At 52.1% G+C, this 26,109-nt stretch overlaps 1 non-coding gene across 1 annotated transcript in view; it reads left to right on the forward strand.

The window, feature by feature from the left end:
- The window catches only part of LOC101925930 (cytoplasmic dynein 1 heavy chain 1), a 93,997-nt gene extending 69,950 nt beyond the window's left edge, over window positions 1-24,047 (forward strand). The window contains exons 50-78 of the transcript XR_006699912.2: window positions 69-188; window positions 397-517; window positions 3,893-4,088; window positions 4,682-4,799; window positions 4,886-5,101; window positions 5,602-5,814; window positions 5,941-6,068; window positions 8,081-8,234; window positions 10,394-10,540; window positions 10,632-10,782; window positions 10,917-11,170; window positions 11,287-11,421; window positions 11,514-11,608; window positions 12,092-12,266; window positions 12,774-12,849; window positions 13,707-13,867; window positions 14,140-14,251; window positions 14,355-14,415; window positions 14,511-14,634; window positions 14,736-14,849; window positions 16,575-16,745; window positions 16,972-17,189; window positions 17,293-17,396; window positions 20,970-21,181; window positions 21,724-21,877; window positions 22,665-22,807; window positions 22,939-23,107; window positions 23,314-23,441; window positions 23,684-24,047. This is a non-coding gene — a transcript (cytoplasmic dynein 1 heavy chain 1). The remainder of the gene's footprint in view (window positions 1-68; window positions 189-396; window positions 518-3,892; window positions 4,089-4,681; window positions 4,800-4,885; window positions 5,102-5,601; window positions 5,815-5,940; window positions 6,069-8,080; window positions 8,235-10,393; window positions 10,541-10,631; window positions 10,783-10,916; window positions 11,171-11,286; window positions 11,422-11,513; window positions 11,609-12,091; window positions 12,267-12,773; window positions 12,850-13,706; window positions 13,868-14,139; window positions 14,252-14,354; window positions 14,416-14,510; window positions 14,635-14,735; window positions 14,850-16,574; window positions 16,746-16,971; window positions 17,190-17,292; window positions 17,397-20,969; window positions 21,182-21,723; window positions 21,878-22,664; window positions 22,808-22,938; window positions 23,108-23,313; window positions 23,442-23,683) is intronic.
- Window positions 24,048-26,109: the final 2,062 nt, after the last annotated feature.

Here is a 26,109-nt window from a genome sequence, read left to right on the forward strand (position 1 = left end):
CAGTGAGAACCCCTTTCCATGTGATTTCTGCCCCTTTCTCGTCTCAGAGTGTGGGCTTTGCTCTTTAGGTAGAAGAACTGCGTCGCGACTTGAGGATAAAGAGCCAGGAGCTGGAGGTGAAGAATGCAGCAGCCAATGACAAGCTGAAAAAGATGGTGAAAGACCAGCAGGAGGCTGAAAAGAAGAAGGTATGGTGTCAGGGAATTCTGCCTGTACGGACTGGGCATTTTCAGTCTCCAATGAGAGAGTAGGAACTGTAGTTCAAAATGGGTCTTAGGGTTAGAGAGTGTGAGAGTGTGTGAGTGTGTGTGTGTGTTGGCAGAGTGAAGAATGTTGTTTAGAATTTACTCAGCAAATTAATGCTTAACCCATACCTAAGCCATCCTTCCTTTCTAGGTTATGAGCCAAGAAATCCAGGAACAGCTGCATAAGCAGCAGGAGGTAATTGCAGACAAACAGATGAGTGTCAAAGAAGATCTTGATAAGGTGGAACCTGCTGTCATTGAGGCCCAGAATGGTATGTAAAGACTGTCAGAGCTTTGACGTCTAGGAAGGGTGCTCTTCCTCAACATTACTGTGGAGTCCAGGTCACTGAACATCGCACACACGCTTCCCTCAAAGGTTCTGGTTATGTATGTTTCCAAAAATATCATTAGTAACCATCTGAAGCTTTTTCTGAGTGCTTGAGACTGTCTTCATCTCTTAAAGCAAAGTTCCTATAAAGCTAGATTGTATGTACCATAATGAAACTCCTCTCATAAAAGAAACTTCACAATATAAGCTATATGTCAATAATACATTTTTAGAGATCTGCTGATAATAACATAAATACGCTATTTATCCCTGAGTTGAATTTCACCAAGAAATACAAAATATTCAGTGTGACTGTCTTGTAATTATTTCTTAGTGCTCTGGCTATGACCCAGTTGCTAATTTAAGTATTGATAGCAGTCACTTACTTCTCTTTTTCCATTCCTTATATGCCTATAAGATGCTATAGAAATAGGGCAGGCCTGGCGCGGTGGCTCACACCTGTAATCCCAGCACTTTGGGAGTCCGAGGCGGGCAGATCACGAGGTCAGGAGATCGAGACCATCCTGGCTAACACAGTTAAACCCCATCTCTACTAAAAATACAAAAAATTGGCCGGGCGCGGTGGCTCAAGCCTGTAATCCCAGCACTTTGGGAGGCCGAGATGGGCGGATCACGAGGTCAGGAGATCGAGACCATCCTGGCTAACACGGTGAAACCCCGTCTCTACTAAAAAATACAAAAAACTAGCCGGGCGAGGTGGCGGGCGCCTGTAGTCCCAGCTACTCGGGAGGCTGAGGCAGGAGAATGGCCTAAACCCGGGAGGCAGAGCTTGCAGTGAGCTGAGATCCGGCCACTGCACCCCAGCCTGGGCGACAGAGCAAGATTCTGTCTCAAAAAAAAAAAAAAAAAAAATACAAAAAATTAGCCAGGCATGGTGGCGGGCGCCTATAGTCCCAGCTACTCGGGAGGCTGAGGCAGGAGAATGGCATGAACCTAGGAGGCAGAGCTTGCAGTGAGCCGAGACACTGCACTCCAGCCTGGGCAACAGAGTAAGACTCCATCTCAAAAAAAAAAAGAGATGGCCAGGCGCGGTGGCTCAAGCCTGTAATCCCAGCACTTTGGGAGGCTGAGACGGGCGGATCACGAGGTCAGGAGATTGAGACCATCCTGGCTAACACGGTGAAACCCCGTCTCTACTAAAAAATACAAAAAACTAGCCGGGCGAGGTGGCGGGCGCCTGTAGTCCCAGCTACTCGGGAGGCTGAGGCAGGAGAATGGCGTAAAAACCCGGGAGGCGGAGCTTGCAGTGAGCTGAGATCCGGCCACTGCACTCCATCCAGCCTGGGCGACAGAGCGAGACGCCGTCTCAAAAAAAAAAAAAAAAAAAAAAAAGAGAAAGGGCAATAACCTGCCACCCTATTTTAGTTTGCAGTTTATGCAGTGATTAACACTGCTGTCAGCCAAGCAAGGTGGCTCGCATTAATCCCAGCACTTTGGGAGGCTGAGGCAGGAGGATTGTTTGAGGCAGGACGACCGTTTGAACTTAGGAGTTTGTGACCAGCCTGAGTTTGGGCAACATAGCAAGACCCCCATCTCTATTTTTGAATAAATGAAAACAAAAGAAAAAAAAAACAGTGCTCTCTTCTTGCCCACTAGTATTTAACCAGTTTCAAATAACCCACTTATCTGTAGTTTTTACCTTATACAACAAGATGAATTCAAAGGCACCATCCAAGCTATAGATTTTCATTCAGAGTTGGATTTGGACGGTAATTTTTTTTTTTTTTTTTTGAGACAGAGTCTCGCTCTGTCACCCAGGCTGGAGTGCAGTGGCCGGATCTCAGCTCACTGCAAGCTCCGCCTCCCGGGTTTACGCCATTCTCCTACCTCAGCCTCCCGAGTAGCTGGGACTAGAGGCGCCCGCCACCTCGCCCGGCTAGTTTTTTTTGTTTGTTTGTTTTGTTTTTTTGTATTTTTTAGTAGAGACGGGGTTTCACCGTGTTAGCCAGGATGGTCTCGATCTCCTGACCTCATGATTCACCCGTCTCGGCCTCCCAAAGTGCTGGGATTACAGGCTTGAGCCACTGCACCCAGCCTGGATGATAATTTAATGTAGTTCTCACCTTCTAAATAATTACTTAAAATTGATCTACAAAAGTTTCAGCCTGGAAAACTTTTTCAGTGTATAGCAGTCGTGGGCCATTGTTTTTGTTTTGCTTTGTTCGAGACAGGGTCTCACTCTGTCCCCCAGGCTGGAGTGTAGTGGTGCAACCGTGGCTCACTGTAGCCTCAGGCTTCCATGTCAGACGATCCTCCCACCTGAGCCTCCTGAGTAGCTGGGACTATAGGGGCGCACCACCACATCCAGCTAATTTTTGTATTTTTTGTGCAGTCAGGGTTTTGCCATATCGCCCAGGCTGGTTTCAAACTCCTGGGCTCAAGCGACCTACCTGCCTCAGCCTCCAGAAGTACTAAGATTACATGTGTGAGCCACTGTGCCTGGCAGCCATTGTTTTAGAACTGTTAACTCCACATCTTTACTCATCCCTCTAAATTGTAGCAAATTTAAAATGTCTGTTGAAATTGTATGAAATAAATGCACAATTACACTTAAAAATATTCTTGTCAGGGCTCAGTCGCTCACGCCTGTAATCCCAACACTTTGGGAGGCTGAGGTGGGCAGATCACCTGAGGTTGGGAGTTCAAGACCAGCCTGACCAACTTGGAGAAACCCCACCTCTACTAAAAATACAAAATTAGCCAGGCATGGTGGTGCATACCTGTAATCCCAGCTACTTGGGAGGCTGAGGCAGAATTGCTTGAACCCTGGAGGCAGAGGTTGCATTGAGCCGAGATCGTGCCATTGCCCTCTAGCCTGGGCAACAAGAGCGAAAACTCTGTCTCCAAAAAAAAAAAAAAAATGCAAAAAATTAGCCAGGCGTGGTGGCAGGGGCCTGTAATCCCATCTTCTTAGGAGGCTAAGGCAGGAGAATCGCTGGAACCTGCGAGGCAGAGGTTACAGTGAGCTGAGATCATGCCACTGCACTCCAGCCTAGGCAACAGAGCTAGACTCTGTCTCAAATAAATTATTGTCTCAAATAAATATTAAAGGTAATATCCTGCTTTTTAAGGAATGCTTGCATTTTGTAAGATCTTCGTAATCATTTAAGAGATCAGCTACTTACCCTATTCCAGAGGGTTTAATACAGAAAAGTCTCTCATTTCTTAGCTCTTCTGAGCAGCTAGCTGTCCTTTCTCTCATTGGAGTTGGAGCTCCTGACTGTTTGGTTCATTCTCACCATGCTTTGCTCTGTCTTCTCCCACCCATCGACCCTCATCCACTCCTGCTGCCACTCAGCTGTGAAGTCGATCAAGAAGCAGCACCTGGTGGAGGTGAGGTCCATGGCCAACCCTCCTGCTGCGGTGAAGCTGGCGCTGGAGTCCATCTGCCTGCTGCTGGGGGAAAGCACCACGGACTGGAAGCAGATCCGCTCCATCATCATGCGGGAGAACTTCATCCCCACCATCGTCAACTTCTCTGCAGAGGAGATCAGGTGAGAAAGTGGAAGTGCCAAGGTATTGCCAGAAATTGAAATTAGTTGTTTAGGCCAGGCACGGTGGCTCACGCCTCCAGTCCCAGAACTTTCGGCTGTTCAGGCCAGGCACAGTGGCTCACGGCTCTAAAATCAGAACTTTTGGAGGCCAAGGCAGGTGAAGTGCTTGAGCCTACGAGTCGAGACCAATCTGGGCTACATGGTGACACCCTGTCTCTACAAAAAATACAAAAATGAGCTGGGTGGGGTGGCATGCACCTGTAGTCCCAGCTACTTGGGAGGCTGAGGTGGGAGGATTGCCTGAACCCAGGGGATCGAGGCTTCAGTGAACCGAGATCATGCCACTGCACTCCAGCCTGGGTGACAGAGCAAGACCCTGTCTCGCTTTTTAAAAAGAAAGAAATTGTTCAAGTGTTGAGAGCACATTTCCAGCTTTTGCCTGAGAACCAAGGGTCAGTCTCGCTCATCCCCAGTGGTCAGTCACTAGGGCAATGAGATGACAGCTGGCTCTGGTCTCTTCCATTTTAACTTTATGAAAACTCTTCCTTGCTTTTGTCCCGCATGTGCTTAGAAATATCATTCCTCTCTTACAGTGACGCCATAAGGGAGAAGATGAAGAAAAATTACATGTCCAATCCAAGTTACAATTACGAAATTGTTAATCGGGCTTCCCTGGCTTGCGGCCCTATGGTGAAATGGGCAATCGCACAGGTGATTAACACAGCCAAGAGCTCCCATGTGAAAGATAACCTCATTTTCTGTCACTTAAATAACAGTTATCAATTGGTTCTTCCCAGCTTAACTATGCAGACATGTTAAAGAGAGTGGAGCCCCTACGCAATGAGCTGCAGAAGCTGGAAGATGACGCCAAGGACAACCAGCAGAAGGCCAACGAGGTGGAGCAGATGATCCGAGACCTGGAAGCCAGCATCGCCCGCTACAAGGAGGAATACGCCGTCCTGATCTCAGAGGCCCAGGCTATCAAGGCAGATCTGGCTGCTGTCGAGGCAAAAGTAAGATTATCATCATTCATCCTCAGTCTTTCCTGCCGTGGAAGCAGAGATTAACACACTTTAACACGCGCTGCATGTACCATGCTGGCCTCAGTGAATTCGCTCTGTAACATCTGTAAGGGCCCAGAGCACTTTTTTCCCTGGAAAATAATACACACTTGAGTATTCACTATTCACTAAGTGTTGTTAATTCGGATAGATTGATACAAACTGGATGCTTTACAGCCATTGAATCCCCCACTGGCAGCGCCAGACCTGTTTGCTCTGCTGCCTGAAGGCCTCACTCCGCACTCAGCCTCTGCCCCGCTGAGATTCTGAGTCGTGTGTGGTCATTAGTTATGTATGATCTGGGTCTTATCTCCTTTGGGATTGTGAACAACTTGGGCACGTTTCTAACCCACCCAAAACCCTGCACATGATGTGGATGAACCAATTTACAGGATTCGGTATAAATCCTGAAAGGCCTGATCCCTGAGCATCTTGTTCGGTTCTCCTTTTAGGTAAACCGAAGCACTGCTCTTCTGAAGAGCTTGTCTGCTGAACGTGAACGATGGGAAAAAACAAGTGAAACTTTCAAAAACCAGATGTCCACCATTGCTGGGGACTGTCTCTTGTCGGCTGCGTTCATTGCCTACGCGGGTTACTTTGACCAGCAGATGCGTCAGAACTTGTTCACTACCTGGTCCCATCACCTCCAGCAGGCCAACATCCAGGTGAGAATCACGGGGAGTTCAGAAAGGATGTGCGAGCAGTGTGAGGCAAGCTGGTGTTTAGTGCACAGTTAGAACGCCCCATCTGTGGCTTCGAAGAGGAGGAAAGGTAACGGCCTTGCCTTTCAGTTCCGTACAGATATTGCCAGGACGGAATACCTTTCCAATGCGGATGAGCGTCTTCGCTGGCAGGCCAGCTCCTTGCCTGCTGATGACCTGTGCACAGAAAACGCCATCATGCTGAAACGGTTCAACAGGTACGAGCTCGGGTGCCAAGGAGAGGCTCGGGAAGAACGTGGGTGGTGATCTTGAATGTTGTTCAAAATACACCCTTGTTTGAAGAGAGGACTAGAAAATGGGACGTGGGCATACAGTGCTGGCAGCTTGATGCTCCTCTGACGGTGGGGCGTGTGCTGTTCTCTTTATTGTCAAGTGTCTGAGTTATTCTGCAGTGAATGCTTCTTGTAACCTTCTAAAATTGATTGGCAGGGGCCAGACACAGTGGATCACGTGAGGTCAGGAGTTTGAGACCAGCCTAGCCAACATAGTGAAATCCTGTCTCTACTAAAAATACAAAAAAATTAGCCAGGCGTGGTGGTGTGCGCCTGTGATCCCAGCTACTCAGGAGGCTGAGGCAGGAAAAACTCTTGAACCCAGGAGGCAGAGGTTGTAGTGAGCCAAGATCACGCCACTGCACCCCAGCCTGGGCAACAGAGCGAGACTCCATGTCAAAAAAACATAAAAATAGGCTGGGCACGGTGGCTCACACCGTGATCCCGGCACTTTGGGAGGCCGAAGCGGGTAGATCACGAAGTCAGGAGTTTGAGACCAGCTTGGCCAACATATCTACTAAAAATACAAAAAATTAGTGGGGTGTGGTGGCAGGCGCTTGTAGTCCCAGCTACTCAGGAAGCTGAGGCAGGAGAATCAGTTGAACCCGGGAGGCAGAGATTGCAGCAAGCCGAGAGCGCGCCACTGCACTCCAGCCCGGGTGACAGTGCGAGACTCCATCTCAAAAAAAAATAAAATAAATAAAAATAAAATTGATTGGCAGGGTTGTGTTTGGGGGTGGACATTCAAACAGTCCTCTGTTACAAGAACTGAAAATAGCTAGTTAAAGGGGAAGTGCTGCCTGTTTTTCTGTTTAGGAAGGAGAGAATAAGAACTGGGACGTAACTGCAGTGAAGATGGGCTAGGTGCTGAGAGGGCGCCATGTCTCACCAGGTGGCGCCAACAAGAATATGAATCGATCAGTACACCCTGTGCACAGGGCTAGATTTGCCTAAATGACCCTTTCACCTAGGAGTTCCACTTCTAGGTGTTCATTCAACAGTAGCTTGGCCTGTGTACAAAATGGCTAATCTAAGAGCAAGTGTGTCCCAGCTGAAGACTGGAGATAACTCAGATGGTCCTCCTGAGGGCCCACCACGCTGCGGTGCTGGGCAGTCTTTACAGGACATTCGAATACAGGCTGGACAGGTGCAGAGCAGGCGGTAGAGGCCTCCCCCGAGGCCACAACACCCACACTGACACATGTGTCTGTAAATGCTTAGACCTTCTCTGTAAAGACAGACGAGAAACTGGTAAAAGCCATCACCTGGGGAAGGGACTTTGGGGACCAAAGAACAGGGTCCAAAAGGCAGAGCAGCGTGGTTCTTCTCAGCATATGCCCTTTGATAGTTTGAGTTTTGTAGAAGCTTGTGTGTATTACCAGCTAGGTTTTTTCCACGTTTTAACTGGCTAGACTATAGGTACTTCACATTAGCTTCTTTGTGCCCTTCTTTCCGCATTTGTAGAGTGGTTTGATAACAGTGTCAGCCTCGTAGGGCTGTTAGGAGGATTACCTGAGATAGTGTCTGTAATTTGACACAGTCCCTGGCAATTTAAATTCTGTGTAAAGTTAATCCCTTGGTGCTGCTCAGCGTCGGTGTTGATACCGGCTGTCTAGAAGGATCGTAAATACGAAAAAGCTATTCTAACAGTGCCAGATGCTAAGGGAGGACGATTGTCCCAGAAGAAAAAGGATTTTTAACCATGGCCCTCCTGGTATGTGACTCAAGCTACCTCCTCATGCCAATAATTCTTCAAAAGGATGATGTGATGTTAGCATTAAGCATGTAAGCTTTGTTGGTAAACCTGAAAGCGTCTCTGGAAAGCACCCTCGGGTGGCGGTAACAGCCTGTCCCTCTCATCAGGGACTTGGCTGACCATGATCCTGTGCTTTTCCCATTCAGTGTTTCAACCTTCTCTTCTGTGGCCTCATCCTCAGGTATCCCCTGATCATTGACCCCTCTGGACAGGCCACAGAATTCATTATGAATGAATATAAGGATCGTAAGATCACACGGACCAGCTTCCTGGATGACGCCTTCAGGAAGAACTTAGAGAGTGCACTGCGATTTGGGAACCCCCTTCTGGTCCAGGTTGGTGTTGACCTTTGAATTCTTGAAACACCGCATTCAAGAGTGAATTCCTTTTTGGGGACTGCATTTAGTTTTCAACTTTGTAAGACTTCACGTTGTATCAGAAGGATAAAGCTTTGAGATGGTTCTATAATAGATAAATTTGGCAGAATCATTATTTGCATTTAAAATTCTATTCAGTGGTGGGGCAAGGTGGCTCATGCCTATAATCCCAGCACTTTGGGAGGCCGAGGCGGGTGGATCATCTGAGGTCAGGAGTTCAAGAAAGCCTGGCCAAACCCCGTCTCTACAGAAAATACAAAAATTAGCTGGTTGAGGTGGCGGGCACCTGTAGTCCCAGCTATTTGGGAGGCTGAGGCAAGAGAATCACTTGAACCCAGGAGGCACAGGTTGCAATGAGCCGAGATTGTGCCACTGCACTCCAGCCTGGGAGACAGAAAGAGACTGTATCTCAAAAAAAAAAAATTATATTCAGTACAGCCATGAAAACCAAGAAACAGCCAGGCGTGGTGTCTCATGTCTGTAATCCCAGCATTTTGGGAGGCCAAGGCAAGCAGATCACAAGGTCAGGAGATCAAGACCACCCTGGCCAACATGGTGAAAGCCCATCTCTATTTAAAATCCAAAAATTAGCCGGGTGTGGTGGTGCACACCTGTAGTCCCAGCTACTCGGGAGGCTGAGGCAGGAAAATTGCTTGAACCTGGGAGGCAGAGGCTGCAGTGAAACGAGTTCACGCCACTGCACTCCAGCCTGGGTGACAGAGTGAGACTCCGTCTCAAAAAAAAAAAAGAACTAGAAAAATGTTCAAGAAACAAGAACAAGGAACATGTTCCTTTGCAGGAACATGGATAGAGCTAGAGGCCATTATCCTCAGCAAACTAATGCAAAAGTGGAAAACCAAGTACCAGTTGTTCTCACTTATAAGTGGGAGCTAAATGATGAGAACACATGGACACATAGAGGGGAACAACACACACTGGGACCTTTCAGAGCATGGAGGGTGGGAGGAGGGAGAGGATCAGGAAAAACAACTAATGGGTACTAGACTTATAACCAGGGTGGTGTAATAATTTGTATAATAAACCCCCATGACAAGTTTACCTATGTAACAAACCTGCACTTGTATTCCTGAACTTAAAAGTTAAAAATTTGTTTTTAAATACAGCATGTAAGGTCACTAGGAAGCATCAGATTTGCAACAAGATGAATTCATTATGCAAATTGAAAAAAATTTAAGAAATGAAATACAATGCCGTTCAGAGGGTCTGTATCAGCACTGTCCCCCAGAACTTTCTTCAGGGGCAGGAATGCTTTATGGTCCACACTCTCCAGTGTGGTAGCCACTAGTCTCAGGTGGCTTATACTGAGCACTTCCCACGGCTAGTGTGACTAGGAACTGAGTGTTTAATTTTTTGTTTGTTTGTTTTTTTGAGACGGAGTGTTGCTCTGTCTCCTAGTCTGAACCTCCCAGGTTCAAGCAGTTCTCCTGCCTCAGCCTCCCAAGTAGCTGGGACTACAGGCATGTGCCAACACCCCCAGCTAACTTTTTAGTATTTTTAGTAGAGATGGAGTTTCACCATGTTGGCCAGGCTGGCCTTGAACTCCTGACCTCAAGTGATCTGCCTGTCTCAGCCTCCCAAAGTACTGGAATTACAGGCATGAGCCACCATGCCTGGCTGAGTTTTTAATTTTAGTTAATTTTTTGAGACGGAGTCTCGCTCAATCGCGCAGGCTGGAGTGCAGTGGCGTGATCTCAGCTCACTGCAAGCTCCGCCTCCCGGGTTCACGCCGTTCTCCTGCCTCAGCCTCCCAAGTAGCTGGGACAACAGGCACCCACTGCCACGCCTGGCTAATTTTTTGCATTTTTAGTAGGGACGGGGTTTCACCATGTTAGCCAGGATGGTCTCGATCTCCTGACCTCGTGATCCGCCCACCTTGGCTTCCCAAAGTGCTGGGATTACAGGCGGGAGCCACCGCGCCTGGCCAATTTTAGTTAATTTAAATGTAAGTAGCCACACATAGCTAGTGGCCACCATACACAAGTGGTGGGTGGCTTTTGGGAAGGTATGCTTATCTAAAGTAGGACAGCAACATAGCATTTGGGTGAAGATAAAGTTACAAAGCCCTGGCCATCAAGTTCCACCTGTGTGCTGTGCAGGATGTGGAAAGCTACGATCCAGTTTTGAACCCAGTGCTGAACCGTGAAGTGCGGCGAACAGGAGGGAGAGTGCTGATCACCCTCGGGGACCAGGACATAGACCTGTCGCCATCGTTTGTCATCTTCCTGTCCACCCGGGATCCAACTGTAAGGAATGGGACTCTTCTTCAGGGAAATCTGGCAGGATTTGGTTTTGAAGCTGAATTAAAACAGACTGTTCTGTTATCTATTTTGGCAGGTCGAGTTCCCACCAGATCTCTGTTCCCGGGTTACTTTTGTAAACTTCACAGTCACCCGTAGCAGTTTACAAAGCCAGTGTCTAAATGAAGTACTTAAAGCAGAAAGACCTGATGTGGATGAGAAACGATCTGATCTTCTTAAACTTCAAGGTAGGATCTGGACCTGTGGCTGTTAGATGGTTGGTACAGGTGAAGGGGCTGAACTTTTAAGTGACTAGGATGTTCCACGTTTGTGGCAAACACTTCTGAAGTATTATTGCAAACTCTGGATGTTTTCATTTAAGGGGAATTTCAGCTCCGTTTGCGTCAGCTGGAAAAATCTCTACTACAAGCTCTGAACGAGGTGAAAGGGCGCATTTTGGACGACGACACCATCATAACCACTCTGGAGAACCTGAAGAGAGAGGCTGCAGAGGTCACCAGGAAAGTTGAGGAGACGGACATTGTCATGCAGGAGGTGGAGACCGTGTCCCAGCAGTACCTCCCGCTCTCCACCGCCTGCAGCAGCATCTACTTCACCATGGAGTCCCTCAAGCAGGTGGGTGCCTTGGCGGCACAGAGGCTGGCCGGCCCCGCACAGTAGCTCGTCGGCCACGCAGAAGTTCGGCGGGTGCCAGGGGAGCTGCCTCACGGCTGCCCACTGCTTCCTTTCAGATACACTTCTTGTACCAGTACTCCCTCCAGTTTTTCCTGGACATTTATCACAACGTCTTATATGAGAACCCGAACCTGAAGGGCGTCACCGACCACACACAGCGCCTGTCCATTATAACGAAGGACCTCTTCCAGGTAGAGAGCGAGGTCCTCAGCCGCTCCCCGGCGGGGGGAAGCAGGGTGCTGCTTCTCTTATGGAACAACATCGTCTCCTGCTCTTGTCCCAGGTGGCATTTAACCGAGTGGCTCGAGGCATGCTGCATCAGGACCACATCACCTTTGCCATGCTGCTGGCGAGAATCAAACTGAAGGGCACCGTGGGGTAAGAGCACTCACGCCCGCAGGAGGATGCCATCTTGCTGGTGGCCCACAAGGGTTTCATGATCAGATACGTGCTTTTATTTTTTCTTTTATTTTTTGAGATGGAGTCTCCCTCTGTTTCCCAGGCTGGAGTGCAGTCGTGCAGTCTCAGCTCACTGCAACCTCCAACTCCCAGGTTCAAGCAGTTCTCCTTCCTCAATCTCCTGAGTAGCTGGGACTACAGGCGCCTGCCACCACCCCAGGCTAATTTTTTTTGTATTTTTAGTAGAGACAGATTTTCATCACGTTGGCAGCCCAGCCTGGTCTCAAACTCCTGACCTCAAGTGATCTGCCTGCCTTGGCCTCCCAGAGTGCTGAGATTATAGACATGAGCCACTGTGCCTGGCCTGTTTTTTCTTTTCTTTTCTTTAAATCACAACTGTTATTTTAGTGACAGTGGGAATGAACATGAGGGACCCTAGCTAACCTGTTGCACCCTTCGCAGGGAGCCCACCTACGATGCAGAATTCCAGCACTTCTTGAGAGGAAATGAGATCGTCCTGAGTGCTGGCTCCACCCCGAGGATCCAGGGCCTGACTGTGGAGCAGGCGGAGGCGGTGGTGAGGCTGAGCTGCCTTCCCGCGTTTAAGGACTTGATTGCAAAGGTTCAGGCAGACGAGGTGATTGTTCTTTTGAATGTTCCCAGTGAAAAATGTCGGCCTTTTCCCAGGAAATGTCAGGAATCGCATGTTGTATAAAACCCAGAATGTCGGCCGGGCGCGGTGGCTCACGCCTGTAATCCCAGCACTTTGGGAGGCCGAGGCGGGCGGATCACAAGGTCAGGAGATCGAGACCATCCTGGCTAACACGGTGAAACCCCGTCTCTACTAAAAATACAAAAAATGAGCCGGGCGCGGTGGCGGGCGCCTGTAGTCCCAGCTACTCAGGAGGCTGAGGCAGGAGAATGGCGTAAACCCAGGAGGCGGAGCTTGCAGTGAGCCGAGATTGCGCCGCTACACTCCAGCCTGGGCGACAGAGCGAGACTCCGTCTCAAAAAACAAAAAAACAAAAACAAAAAAATAAAAATAAAACCCAGAATGTCGTGTCTGCGTTCTCGCGTCAGACTCTTGCGTCAGTCCCCCGAGGCCGGCCCTGCCCCATGGGTGCTTCCACTGTTGTCTCCACAGCAATTTGGCATCTGGCTGGACAGCAGCTCCCCGGAGCAGACCGTGCCCTACCTCTGGAGTGAAGAAACACCTGCAAGTAAGCCCCGCTGTGATTTTCTTTCTGAACCTGAATGTAAAGTTGGGTTTTGCTGCTTAAACGGATGCTTTCAAAACATGCAAAGTTACTAGCCTGGGCAGCATAGGGAGGCCCCATCTCTACAAGAAATACAGCCTTGGCTACACCTGTAGTCCCATCTACTCGGGAGGCTAACGCAGGAAGGTCACTCGAGCCTGCATGAGCTGCGACTGCGCCACTGCGCTCCAGCCTGGGCAGCAGACAGAGACCTGCCTCTGAGTGAGTGGTCACTGATGCCCAAGATAAGTGTTTCAATGTTAAACTTTTTAAGGAAACCACTTAGGGAGATCGCTTCTAGATAGGTATTGGCTTAGAGGTAGATCAGAAATTTCCAATTCCTATTCATCTCATGCTTGAAGACCATAAGAGAACTAGGTGGGGAGCTCCTGCCTGATGGTAAGGAGTTAACTGGCTGTATTCACGCTGCAGAGGAATGGAATGCCATCAGCCGGTTTTGAGTGTGTTAGCCAGACCCTGGGCTAGCCAGGCTGAGGGGAAGTGTCGGACTGTGGAGGGCAGAGCGTGGACCCCCCTCCTGAGTACGTTCAGGTGTTTTCAGGAAGTCAGCAGGTGTTAGTGTAGTAATTTAAAAATCAGCAAACGGCACCTTGTCCTATGGAGACATCCAGGTGGTAAGTGTTCTCATAGGTGCGTCCTATGAGGGCTCACGGAAGGCACAGGAGATGTGGCTGAATTTCCTGATTTGAGCTGATCCTGAAATACTGCGTGGGGTGCTTTGGGAAGAACGCTGCAGGCAGGGGAGGGTGTCTCCAAGTCCTTGCTTCCACCCAGCACCCACCCCTCTGTACCTGTTTCAGCACCCATTGGCCAGGCCATCCACCGCCTGCTCCTGATCCAGGCTTTCCGGCCCGACCGCCTGTTGGCCATGGCCCACATGTTTGTTTCAACAAACCTTGGGGAGTCTTTCATGTCCATCATGGAGCAGCCGCTCGACCTGACCCACATTGTGGGCACAGAGGTAATGTCCTGATACAGCCCAGGCGTCTCAAGAGACTCCACGCCCACCTCCCCAACCACAGCTGTCAGCAGCCCTGGCGTCTCCTGTCACTCCAGGCTACAGTCTGCTCCTAAGACCAGGAGCTCGCTGCAGATTCTCAACCGGCTGTGTGGTGCCCACACCTCTGGACCCCGAAAGAACATCTCAGGCCCCTCACTCGGGGCGCTCCTTTCCCTTGACAGGTACACACTATTTGCTGGCACCGCTGTAACTTCTGCCTTCTCTGTTTGCAGGTGAAGCCCAACACTCCTGTCTTAATGTGCTCTGTGCCTGGTTACGACGCCAGTGGGCATGTCGAGGACCTTGCAGCCGAGCAGAACACGCAGATCACTTCAATTGCAATCGGTAAGGGCACTTGATGGGCTTCATGGGCTGGAGCCCTGCAGGATTCGTGGTGGGCATTGATGACCGCGGCTGCCACTGCTGACACTAAGTTTCCTTGCGCCAGGCTCTGCAGAAGGCTTTAACCAAGCAGATAAGGCGATCAACACCGCTGTGAAGTCGGGCAGGTAGGCCTGTTCTCTTTGGCTGAAGAAAGCCTTAGTCCCCAGGCATTCAGGCAGGCAGCCTGGCGTGTTGTGTGACTCTCACGTTGTGTGTGCAGGTGGGTGATGCTGAAGAATGTGCATCTGGCCCCTGGGTGGCTGATGCAGCTGGAAAAGAAGTTGCATTCCCTGCAGCCGCATGCCTGCTTCCGACTCTTCCTCACCATGGAGATCAACCCCAAGGTGGGTAGTCAAAGGGGTGGAGACGTTGCAGGCTGGTGTGGCAGTCCTGTCGGCGCCCGTGTCCACACCCGAGCCGTAACGGGGGCCGCGCTCTCCCTTAGGTGCCGGTGAATCTGCTCCGTGCGGGCCGCATCTTTGTGTTCGAGCCACCGCCAGGGGTGAAGGCCAACATGCTGAGGACGTTCAGCAGCATTCCCGTCTCACGGATATGCAAGGTAAGCACCTTGTCCTCCTGGCGTGCTTTCTCCATAGAAGCTGAAGCCCAGTGCCATCACCAAATGCAGAAGTGGGTCCCTGGGCGTCCCAGAAGTGCCATGCAGTGAACTGCACAGGTGCTTTTGCTTTTCGGCTGTAGGTAAAATTTCCTTCCTTGGCCAGGCATAGTGGCTTACACTGGTAGTCCAAGCACTTTTGAAGGTCGAGGCAGTAGGATCATTTGAGCCCAGGAGTTCAAGACTGTCTGGGCAGGCCAGGTGTGGTGGCTCACTCCTATAATCCCTGCACTTTGGGAGGCCTAAGTGGGCAGATCACTTGAGGTCAGGAGTTTGAAACCAGCATGGCCAACATAGTGAAACTCCGTCTCTACTAAAAATATAAAAAATTAGCCAGGCGTGGTGGTGGATGCCTGTAGTCCCAGCTACTGGGGAGGCTGAGGCAGGAGAATTGCTTGAATGCAGGAGGCGGAGGTTGGCAGTGAGCTGAGATCGCACCATTGCACTCCAGCCTGGGCGACAGAGCGAGATACCATCTAAAAAAAAAAAAAAGACCTGGCCGGGCGCGGTGGCTCAAGCCTGTAATCCCAGCACTTTGGGAGGCCGAGATGGGCGGATCACGAGGTCAGGAGATCGAGACCATCCTGGCTAACACGGTGAAACCCCGTCTCTACTAAAAAATACAAAAAACTAGCCGGGCGAGGTGGCGGGCGCCTGTAGTCCCAGCTACTCGGGAGGCTGAGGCAGGAGAATGGCGTAAACCCGGGAGGCGGAGCTTGCAGTGAGCTGAGATCCGGCCACAGCACTCCAGCAGCCTGGGCGAAAAAAAAAAAAAAGACCTGTCTGGGCAACATAGTGAGATCCTGTCTCTCTCTCTAAAATTTCCTTCCTGTGAGCAGGTTGAAAAGTAAAAGCCATGTTTGATTATGGGGTGTGATTAGGTCCCAGAGGAGCAGCTTCTCCCATGGAGAAGCTGGGACTCAGCGTTGTGTCCCCAGGTGGCGGACAATCTCCTCTCCCCCAGCACAGGCCCCCGGAGACCAAGCCGAGCCCTCCCAGGTGCCAAGTGAAAACCAAGACTCTTGGGCAAGAGAAGGGCAGGGGTTTCGTTCTGTCAATTCTGTTCTATTTTGTGCCATATCCACCTTTTCTGACATTCTTAGAAACTCTGTCTTCTGTAGATTTCTTTTTTTTTTTTTTTTTTTTTTGAGACGGAGTCTCGCTCTGTCACCCAGGCTGGAGTGCAGTGGCCGGATCTCAGCTCACTGCAAGCTCCGCCTCCCGGGTTCCCACCATTCTCCTGCCTCAGCCTCCCGAGTAGCTGGGACTACAGGCGCCCGCCACCTCGCCTGGCTAGTTTTTTTTTGTATTTTTTAGTAGAGACGGGGTTTCACCGTGTTAGCCAGGATGGTCTCGATCTCCTGACCTTGTGATCCGCCCGTCTCGGCCTCCCAAAGTGCTGGGATTACAGGCTTGAGCCACCGCGCCTGGCCATTCTGTAGATTTCTTATTGGCTGAATAAATTCTCTGATGGCCTCATTGGATGACATCTCTATTAATAGAAAAGTTGGCATACTTTTCTCCTAGCAACAGTACTCGTGTGAATTTGCTGCCATCATCAGGATGTGGAGAGCTCTTTGTAAAGCTTTGACTCTGACCTAGCCTCTGCGCTGTTCTTGGAGAAGTGCTGCTGTCTAATGACTGTACTCGGTCACTTTCCTCACCCAGTCTCCCAACGAGCGTGCCCGCCTGTACTTCCTGCTGGCCTGGTTCCATGCCATCATCCAAGAACGCTTACGATATGCACCACTGGGGTGGTCAAAGAAGTATGAGTTTGGAGAGTCTGACCTGCGGTCAGCTTGCGATACAGTGGACACGTGGCTGGACGACACAGCCAAGGCAAGTGTGGGCTGTGCCAGGACAGGCAGCAGATGTGCACCTGGGAAGGACACTGCAGGGCGTGGTGCTGAGAGGCCAGCCTCAGCTTGGAAGAGCGAGCTGACCGCTCGTGACCGCCAAAGCCTAGCGGGCCATGGGGAGTGAGGAGGAAAGCTGTGCCCCTCGAAAGGGAGCCCCGGGCATGCCCGCCTCCGACCACACACGAACCCTGCTTTTCCTCCCCCAGGGCAGGCAGAACATCTCACCGGATAAGATCCCGTGGTCTGCACTAAAGACCTTGATGGCCCAGTCCATTTATGGCGGGCGCGTGGACAACGAGTTTGACCAACGTCTGCTCAACACCTTCCTGGAGCGCCTGTTCACAACCAGGAGTTTCGACAGTGAATTTAAGCTGGCATGCAAGGTTGACGGGCATAAAGACATTCAAATGCCAGATGGCATCAGGTATGCTGCTGCCTGCTGGAATGGAGACAGTTGTGACGTCAGAGCGTCTGGTGTCACTCAGAGGTAGCCTCTAACATCGTTTCCAAACGCACTGGTTTTCTAGGCGAGAGGAGTTTGTGCAGTGGGTGGAGCTGCTCCCTGACACCCAGACGCCCTCCTGGCTGGGCCTGCCCAACAACGCCGAGAGAGTCCTCCTTACCACACAGGGTGAGTGATGAGGGTCCTCCCCACACGCGGGGGGGTGGCGAGGGTGCCCACACATGGGGTGGGTGGCGAGGGTCCTCCCCTCACGCAGGGTGGGTGGCGAGGGTCCTCCCCTCACGCAGGGTGGGTGGCAAGGGTCCCCACACACAGGGTGAGTGTGCACTGCTGTCCCAGGGCCCTCCCTGGTTATGCTGGGTGTGGCTCTGTCAGCCTCGGCCTCCCTGCCAGTCTCCAGCTACTCCTAGCTCCACTCGGAGGGGAGGCAGAGGAAAGAACTGGCTCTAACAGGGGTCTTTTCTGCAGCATCAACTCAGTTCTAGAGAAGAGCCTTGATATTTATGTAAATGAGCCTAGAAATAACATTTAGATTTTCATCTCATATTGAAAAGCAGTTACTGGCTGGGCACAGTGGCTCACACCTGAATCCTAGCACTTTGGGAGGCCAATGCGGGTAGATCACTCGAGATTAGGATTTCCAGACCAGCCTGGTCAACATGGCAAAACCGCATCTCTACTAAAAATACAAAAATTAGGTGGGCATGGTGGCGGGCACCTGTAATCGCAGCTACTCAGGAGACTGAGACAGGAGAATCATTTGAACCTGGGAGGTGGAGGTTGCAGTTAGCCGAGATCACGTCACTGTACTCTAGCCTGGGCAACAGAGTGTGAGACTCTGTCTCAAAAAAAAAAAAAAAAAAAAAAGGCTGGGTGCAGTGGCTCACGCCTGTAATCCCACCACTTTGGGAGGCAGAGGTGGGTGGATCACCTAAGGTCAGGAGTTCGAGACCAGCCTGGCCAACATGGTGAAATCTCATCTCTACAAAAAATACAAAAATTAGCCGAGTGTGGTGGCAGACACCTGTAATCCCAGCTACTCAGGAGGCTGAGGCAGGAGAATCGCTTGAACCCGGGAGGCGGAGGTTTCAGTGAGCTGAGAATGCACCATTGTACTCCAGCTTGGGCAACAGAGCGAGACTCTGTCTCAAAAAACAAAAACTGTTTTTTTTTTCTTCAAGAGTTGAAAAGTACCTGATATTAAGGGATATTTTAAAACCATTCATCTTCCCTAGAATTTTTTAGCAGTCTTTTTTTCCTTTTCACTTACAAGATGTTTTCTTCAAGACTTCAAGTGCTGTGAGCCACAAGGGACCTTAAAAATTCTCTAACCCAGTGTCTCTCACAGTGTGGCTCCCAAACCAGCAGCAGTAACCTCCCCAGAACTTCTTGGAAATGCAGGTTCCCGGCCGGGTGCGGTGGCTCACGCCTGTAATCCCAGCACTTTGGGAGGCCAAGGCGGGTGAATCGCAAGGTCAGGAGATCGAGACCATCCTGGCTAACAACAGTGAAACCCCGTCTCTACTAAAAATACAAAAAAAAATTAGCCGGGCATGGTGGCGGGCGCCTGTAGTCCCAGCTACTCGGGAGGCTAAGGTGGGAGAATGGCGTGGGCCCAGGAGGCAGAGCTTGCAGTGAGCCGAGATCGCGCCACTGCACTCCAGCCTGGGTGACGGTGCAAGACTCCGTCTCAAAAAAAAGAAAGAAAGAAATGCATGTTCCCAGGCTCTGCCCAGACGCACTCCATCAGGACTAGGGACAGGCCCAGCAGTTGGCCTTCACAAAGCCTCCAAGCACTACACATGGGGTTGACAGTGGCTGATCAAATCTCGACTTTTTGTTACGGGGAAAAATCACGAAAAGCAAAGAAGACAAAGGGGTTGCTGAAGCTCACGGCTAGTTAACAGGATAGTATCAGGCCACCTCTTTAGTCCGGTAGGCAGAACTTCCAGTTATGGGGCTTGACTTTCAGCCGAGGCCACCCTGCAGGGCATCTGTGCCTCCTGTGAGAGCAGCCGTCTCCCACGGAGGATGTGCTTGTAGACCAGCTTTGGGCCCGCAAACCCAGCTGCCCATTCAGAATGAACACATAAGACGGTTGGCAGCTGAGTCATGTGGAGCTGGCGAGGAAGCCCAGGAGAATTGGAGCCCTGGGTACCAAGCATGCTTCCAAGGGTGGGGCAGGGGCATTGGCTCCTACAGAGGCTTGTGCTTAGTACTGGGTGTCACATGCCGGGAGCCCCAGTGTGGCCCTGCACAACTGGGTCCCTGTGAAGGACCCCTCAGGCCTATCATGTCTGCTCTTTGAGCCCCGTACTGTGCCAGCACTGTGCAGGGGACAGCACACCCGTCACCTAGTCCAGTCCCACTTAGAGCACAGCAGCGAGGCCCAGGCTCTGCCTCCCTGCGGTGCAAGTCCCAGAGGCAGCGCTCTTGGGAGCCTGACATTCAGCACTCTGTGTCGGGGCAGGAAAGGGGAGCTGCCCTAACCCAGAGATCCAGCTGCCCCGCATCATCACCAGTCACATCCCAGAGACGGCAAAAGCCAGGTGCCATGGGCAGGTCTGGAGGGAAAGCCGGGTGATCTGGGCGGGGCCGGAGGGAAAGCCAGGTGACCTGGGCGGGGCTGGAGCACACTACAGGCACCACAAGGCTCGGGGTAATCCCAGCCACATGGTGGCAGTCACAGGTCAAGGGACACCATGGCGACCAGTTTTCTGAGTTAAGAGGGCAGGTGGCACCCCCTCCTGGAGCCCCTCTCGAGCACGCACTCATTCATGGTCGGGCACAAAGCGGGCTGGGGCTTGGCCCAGGTGTCGCAGTGAACCCAGGGTCCTGAAGAGCCTTCCTTGAGTCTTTGGACTCAGGCTGCTGGTTCAGTTTTTTTGTTTTGCTTTGAGACTGAGTCTTGCTCTGTCACTCAGACGAGTGATGCAATCACAGCTCACTGCAGCCTCAGCTTCCTGGGCTCAAGCCAATCCTCCCACCTCACTCTCCCAAGTAGCTGGGACCACAGGTGCCACCACCACACCTGGCTTTCTCATTTTTTGTAGAGATGAGGGTCTCACTATGTTGCCCAGGCTAGTCTTGAACCCCTGAGTTCAACAGATGCTCCCGCTTCAGCCTCCCACAGTGCTGGGACTGTCGGTGTGGGCCACTGTGTCTGTCTTGGTGGGTCAGTTTTAAGAGTCATGTACTTGACCTGGTAACAGTTTTTTCTTCTGTATCTGTTTCGTTAGCTTTCTGGTCAGGCCGTTTTCTGTGCTTTAAAAACATATACGACTGGCCAGGCATGGTGGCTCATGCCTGTAATCCCAGTACTTTGGGAGGCCGAGGCGAGCAGATCACCTGAGGTCAGGAGTTCGAGACCAGCCTGGCCAGCATGGTGAAACCTTGTCTCCACTAAAAACACACAAAAAAATTAGCTGGGCCTGATGGTGCGTGCCTGTAATCCCAGCTACTTGGGAGCCTGAGTCAGGAGAATCGCTTGAACCCAGAAGGCAGAGGTTGCAGTGAGCCAAGGTCACACCACTGCACTCCAGCCTGGGTGACAGAGCGAGACTCCATCTCTCTCTCTCTCTTTCTCTCTCTATATATATATACGACTGAGCACCTTTCAGATTGCTGCAGTTCCCAGTGCAGACTCACCACATGGCCTTTACATTCAAGTCCTTTTTCCCTCTGTGATTTCTTACCCGTCCCCTCCCTCCCTCCTGCTGTGACTGTGGGACTATGGGCCAGGTGTGGACATGATCAGTAAGATGCTGAAGATGCAGATGTTGGAGGACGAGGACGACCTGGCCTACGCAGAGACCGAGAAAAAGACGAGGACAGACTCCACGTCTGACGGCCGCCCTGCCTGGATGCGGACACTGCACACCACCGCGTCCAACTGGCTCCACCTCATCCCCCAGACACTCAGCCACCTCAAGCGCACTGTGGAGAATATCAAGGTAGCTGGAGGGTGGCGGGCCGGCCAGGTCCCAAGGTCCCAGGTGCTGGATATCAAGGTAGCTGCAGGGTGGCGGGCCGGCCAGGTCTCAAGGTCCCAGGTGCTGGATATGGTCACAGACCATCGTTCCGTGGATCATTGGTTCCATTGTGCCGGACGGAACGTGCTCACATCCATGTCACCTCAGGGCAGGTGTCTAGCTGAGCCCAGGCATTGGGCAAAATGAGTTGGCCCTTTTGAAGTGGCCTGAAAATACTCAGAAGACGGCGAGATAGGCAGACAGCTTCCACAGCGAGCGACCGCAGCCCTTCCTCCCGAGAGGGCCCCGAGAGCTGCGACTCAGGCAGGGCCTCGGCGGGTTTCCGAGCAGCCTCAGCCTCGCACAAGCTCGATTCCAAGTCACGCTCTGCCAGAGCTGTCCATGGCTCTGGACAGGTCGGAAGCTCTGGGGCTCTCCCCGGAGGCCGAGTTACTTCTGTTTGATCTTTCTGCTGGAGAAAGAACCTCTTCCTAACTTCTCTTCACCCTTCTGAACGATTTTAGGATCCTTTGTTCAGGTTCTTTGAGAGAGAAGTGAAGATGGGCGCGAAGCTGCTTCAGGACGTTCGCCAGGACCTCGCGGATGTGGTCCAGGTGTGCGAAGGAAAGAAGAAGCAGACCAACTACTTGCGCACGCTGATCAATGAGCTGGTGAAAGGTGCGTGAGACGCCCGACTTACGGTGTGGCCTCCGGCGGGCACCTTGGCCTGGGGCCACAGCCTGGCCCAGCCTAGCCACACAGCCCCACGTGCCTGCGGACAGCAGGCCTGGGGGTTTGCCTCTGAGAGCAGCTCTGTGCTCTTACCCTCAAGGTGGGCGGGGGGAGGGGCAGGGACTGGAAATGCTGAAGAATTTGTTTTTCTTCTGTGCTGGTTCGCTGAATGTTGACCAAAATCTTTACGCAACTTCTACAGTTTTTTTAGGGGTCTTCCAAGACAGTGAATGGGGAATGTGGTGGTCCAGGACAGTGACAGACGGTAGTAGGTTACGGCCTGTGAAGAATGGCCATCTCCCAGGACAGTGGAAAAGCAGGGGCAGGCAGGCAGGCATGGGGGGGCTTGTCCAAAGTTGTGGGGAGCCCCCAGCATCCTCCTATTTGCCCAAAAAGCCCTAATCACCAGGAACACTGAGCCACTTGTGTGACATGAGTTTATAGCCACGGTTTTACTTGAATGTGATTATGGTCCTCCAGACAGACACACCTGGACTAATTTGACCCTAGAAATTTCACGGTTCTGAGACATGCTCTGGACCAGCCTGAGTTAGAGCAGATACGGAGGTGAGGGCGGCGCCCGGGGCATAAAGCGCAGCCTGGGAAAGGCAGCAGGTGGAGCCGCCAGCCGCCTGTGTGGGCAGCCAGGATGCCAGAGCACTTGCAGATTTGCCGCATCTGTGCTGGGGCAGTTGTGAGAGCTGACGCCCTGCGCTCTGTGCCTTGACTGCAGGGATCTTGCCTCGGAGCTGGTCCCACTACACGGTGCCTGCCGGCATGACGGTCATCCAGTGGGTGTCCGACTTCAGCGAGAGGATCAAACAGCTGCAGAACATCTCACTGGCAGCTGCGTCTGGTGGCGCCAAGGAGCTAAAGGTGAAGGCGCTCCTGACGAGTCTGGGGTGGCCAGCAGCTGTCCTGGGCTGGGGTGGGAGTGGCTCTGGGGACAAACACAGGGCCCAGGTCTGACCTGAGCTCCTTCCCCCGGGGGCTGCCGCTTTCCACAGAACATCCACGTGTGCCTGGGTGGCCTGTTCGTGCCGGAGGCGTACATCACGGCCACCAGGCAGTACGTGGCCCAGGCCAACAGCTGGTCCCTGGAGGAGCTCTGCCTGGAAGTCAACGTCACCACCTCCCAGGGCGCCACCCTGGACGCCTGCAGCTTTGGAGTCACGGGTGAGTGGAGTCTCACAGGAAATACCGGCTCTTCTCTGCAGGTGACCTCGGTGGCCTGAGACCACTGTTCCCAGATACACGCACTTAGGGTGACCCGCTGGTGCTCGGGTGGAGCCGCTGTGTTTGGCAGCCTCTGGGAGCCCTGTGACGGGGTTTGTGTGGCTGTCGTGGTCACCTCAGCCTGGGTTTTGGCTTCCGCCTCACAGGTTTGAAACTTCAAGGGGCCACGTGCAGCAACAACAAGCTGTCGCTGTCCAGCGCCATCTCCACCGCCCTCCCCCTGACGCAGCTGCGCTGGCTCAAGCAGACCAACGCCGAGAAGAAGGCCAGTGTGGTAAGGAAGCGCCGCCTTTCCGGGGTCTCCCGCAGCGACCCCTGCAGTAACCACGGGCAGAGGCGCCTCCTTTCTACCCCTGGGTGCCGCTTGCACCTGGAAGTCAGGTTCCTCGAGCAAAACCATTTTGCACCTGTCCCAACCTCTCTCTTGCCAGGGCCCCCATCAGCTGTCCCTGGCAGTCTTCCAGTTTTCTTACTTTTCCCCGAAGCCACCAGTAAACCCCTCTGCTTCTCCTGCAGGTGACCTTACCTGTGTACCTGAACTTCACCCGTGCAGACCTGATTTTCACCGTCGACTTTGAAATTGCTACAAAGGAGGATCCTCGCAGCTTCTACGAGCGGGGTGTCGCGGTCTTGTGCACAGAGTAGAACTAAACTTTTCTAGCTGCCCCTTTCTGTAATAGTGAAAGTTGTTATTTAACATTTATTCATTATTAAAATGTTTGGAAGGTCTGAGCTTGTGACAAGAAAGTGGTTGGTTCGAGGTTGGAGGAAGCTGAATGGAATCTGACGGCTGGGAGTGGTGGAAGTTGGGAGGATACCAGGAGGTATTTGAGAAGGCCGACGGCAGGGCTCCTTTGAGGAAATAAAACACTAAGCATGAGCCGACTCCGCCTCCTCTTTCTCACCTTCGTAGGGGCAGAGAGCCTTGCCTTCCACGCAGCCCCGGGAGGGCAGCCCACGCCAGCCATGCCCCTCCCCACCTCGCTTGCATCATGAGTTTGCTCCAGAGCGGCCACAGCACTCATGAATTAAGACCTTCGGACCCCTTCTCAGACACAGACGCAGCCAGATGTGGCTCTGGAAGCCCTGGGGCCTGGGCACAGTGGGTCACGCCTGTAATCGCAGCACTTGGGGAGTCTGGGAGTTAAAGACCAGCCTCGGCAATGCAGTGAGAGCCTGTCTCTACAAGAAATTAAACCAGGGATGGTGGTGCACACCTGTAGTCCCAGCTACTTGAGGGCTGAGGTGGGAGGATCACCCAAGCCCAAGAGGTGGAGGCTGCAGTGAGCTGCGATCTCACCACTGCACTCCAGCCTGGGCGACAGAGTGAGACCCTGTCTCAAAAAAAAAAAAAAAAAAGGCCGGGCACGGTGGCTCAAGCCTGTAATCCCAGCACTTTGGGAGGCCGAGATGGGCGGATCACGAGGTCAGGAGATCGAGACCATCCTGGTTAATACGGTGAAACCCCGTCTCTACTAAAAAGTACAAAAAACTAGCCGGGCGAGGTGGCGGGCGCCTGTAGTCCCAGCTACTTGGGAGGCTGAGGCAGGAGAATGGCGTGAACCCGGGAGGCGGAGCTTGCAGTGAGCTGAGATCTGGCCACTGCACTCCAGCCTGGGCGACAGAGCGAGACTCTGTCTCAAAAAAAAAAAAAAAAAAACCCCAACCGCTCGTGTTCTTGGCCGGGGCCCCAGGACTCGGCTCCAGACAAGGGAGTTTCCTGCTTCGGATGAGGGAGTTGCCCATCGCCACCCTAGCACATCCATTCCCACACAATCTGCCAGTGGTGGCAATGGCAGTGGCCCATACAGCTGGCTGGCTGCGTCTCACGTTCACGGTGCTGGAGGTGACGAGTGTGCTACACCCGTGGAAACGGCCTTCTGGCATCTCAATGTCTTTATTTATTTATTTTATGTTTTTGAGATGGAGTTTCGCTCTTGTCGCCCAGACTGGAGTGCAGTGGTGTGATCTCGGCTCATTGCAGCCTCCACCTACCGGGTTCAGGTGATCCTCCTGCCTCAGCCTCCTGAGTAGCTGGGATTACAGGCATGTGCCACCATGCCCAGCTAATTACTATATTTTTAGTGGAGACAAGGCTTCACCATGTTGGCCAGGCTGGTCTCAAACTCCTGGCCTCAAGTGATCCTCCTTCCTCAGCCTCTCAAAGTACCGGGATTACAGGCACGAGCCACTGTGCCTGGCCATATTTTTGTATTTTTTATAGAGATGGGATCTCGCTATTTTCCCCAGGCTGGTCTCAAACTCCTGGCATTAAAGGCTCCTCCTACCGCAGCCTCCCAAAGTGCTGGGATTATAGGCGTGAGTCACTGAGTTCAGCCCCTAAAAACATTTTTCTTTGTAGATACAGGGTCTCACTCGTTGCCCAGGCTGGTATGCAGTGGCATGATCATGGCTCACTGCAGTCTCAACCCCCCGGGCTCAAGTGATCCTCCCACCTCAGCCTTCTGAGCAGCTGGGACCACAGACACTCACCACCACATCGGCTAGTTTTGTATTTTTTGTAGAGATGAGGTTTCACCATGTTGCCCGGGCTGGTCTCGAACTCCTGAGCTGAAGAGATCCTCCCACCTTGGCCTCCCAAAATGCTGGGATTACAAGTGTGAGCCACCACACCCAGCCCCTAAAGACATTTTTTATGTGCACTGACAACAGCTTTGATCAGAGGAGCCCCTGCCCCTTTTGGGCTGGGACCCCTTCCTGGACTGAGTCTGCCCGTCTTGGATGAGGCCACGCACTGCTGCTTCCTGTTCCTTTTCTCAGGCTCTGCAAGGAAGGGCTCCAGCTTCCTCTTGGAGGAGATTCTGAGCCCCTCTTCTCTGTCACTCCCAAACGTAGGTGGTGGCCATGCCCCTCGAGCTCTGCTTGGCACATGTCTGCCAGTCTCAGGGGCTCCATGGGAGTAAGGAAGGACTCGGCAGCCC

The sequence above is a fragment of the Macaca fascicularis genome, chromosome 7 (assembly GCF_037993035.2).
Source record: "Macaca fascicularis isolate 582-1 chromosome 7, T2T-MFA8v1.1".
Classification (NCBI taxonomy): Eukaryota; Metazoa; Chordata; class Mammalia; order Primates; family Cercopithecidae; genus Macaca; species Macaca fascicularis.